Here is a 1,437-nt window from a genome sequence, read left to right on the forward strand (position 1 = left end):
AAGTCCGATTTTCTAATCCATAATTAATTGTAGGGGTGCAATATTGTGAAAATTTTGGTTATAAAATTATATTGATATCTATTTTATGGGTGTGTCTAAAATCAACTCAAATGTTTTGGACTTATCTGATGCATTATATAATTTGAAGCATTAGATTAGATTGATAATAGATCTAATAGTTTATATTTAATTTATAAATGAATTATTAAAAATTACAGTAAAAAATAACAAGTCTTTGATATTTTAAAATTGGCCCATATAAAATTTGAGTAACAAGCCTTCGTTTCAGATGCTTGCTGTCGCTTCTTCCCCTTCGTGAGGACCTCTTCCTCACTAGGAACCTCATGCTTGCTGCCGCTTCTTCCTCTTCGTGAGGACCTGCCGCTTCTTCCTCTACTGTCTTCCTCACCAGGTACTTTCCCGTTTCAACGCAATTTTTCGATTTCATCAAAATTTCCTTGAACTTGTGTCGGACGCGATGCCTCTTCAGTTCTACCAGGATTCTCCTCGACGCCATTATCAAGAAGATTTTCATTAGCACAAGTTAATCTTCAAGGTTTTACACTTTGGCAATTTCAATTCTGTGCATTTTACAATTAACGAATGTTGATGATGATGATTGTTTTGTTTTGATGTGTGATTTGGTGAATTTTATTTAATCTGCCACCAGCTTCATGGTGCTCATGTTCCTCAATTTATTCTGCTGCACCGCACTCCTCTTCAAGTAAGAATTGGGATTTAGGGTTTGCTTGTGCACCCATCTTCTACGGTATCCCTTTTCAACTCAATGGAAGTTGTAAACTTATTTCTTTTAATTTTCTCTTTTCATCATTCAAAGTTTCATCATCATTTAAAGTTTCATCATATACTTCTGTTATTTAGATTAATCATAGTACTGGGTTTTCTGTTATTTAAATTTCAAAAAATTGGATTCTTTTAGTGCTTTTTATTGTAAGATTTTTATATCTTGATTTAGAAATACTGAAGATGAGTGGACAGATATTTACTTTTGTATATTATAATTTGTTGTCCAATATTAGTTATATTTTATTAATTTGTATAGATTTTTAAACTGAAGCAATCTATGAAAATACATGATAAGCTGTTTTCTTGTCTTCTTTCTTTTCTTTTCTTTTTTTACTTTTTCCTCTCTTTTTTAATATCCTGTATATGAATATTTACTAAAATTTTAATTATATCTTAGCTCCCTTATTGATGAATCTATGTGCCAATTAATGATATTTGTGTAAGATTTTTATTGCTGCTGTGCATTTTGAATAATTTTTATTCTTGTCAACACATGTCTTGATTCTTGAAGTATGCTTCAGCTAGATGTTAGATCAATGGTGTTTTATAGAGTTACTTTTCAAATTGAAAGTCTTCATTTTTCTCACTTTCAACATTTCTTTGTTTTTGGTATACTGATTTCTTGTTCTG

General features: G+C 30.6%; 1 long non-coding RNA gene across 1 annotated transcript; it reads left to right on the forward strand.

Moving 5' to 3' along the window:
- The first annotated feature begins 294 nt into the window (after positions 1-294).
- LOC112771586 (uncharacterized) lies at positions 295-1,034 on the forward strand. The gene is made up of 2 exons (XR_003187114.3): positions 295-556; positions 671-1,034. It is a non-coding gene; the product is annotated as an uncharacterized lncRNA (long non-coding RNA).
- The last annotated feature ends 403 nt before the right edge of the window (positions 1,035-1,437 follow it).

Source organism: Arachis hypogaea, chromosome 18 (genome assembly GCF_003086295.3).
Source record: "Arachis hypogaea cultivar Tifrunner chromosome 18, arahy.Tifrunner.gnm2.J5K5, whole genome shotgun sequence".
NCBI classification, from domain to species: domain Eukaryota; kingdom Viridiplantae; phylum Streptophyta; class Magnoliopsida; order Fabales; family Fabaceae; genus Arachis; species Arachis hypogaea.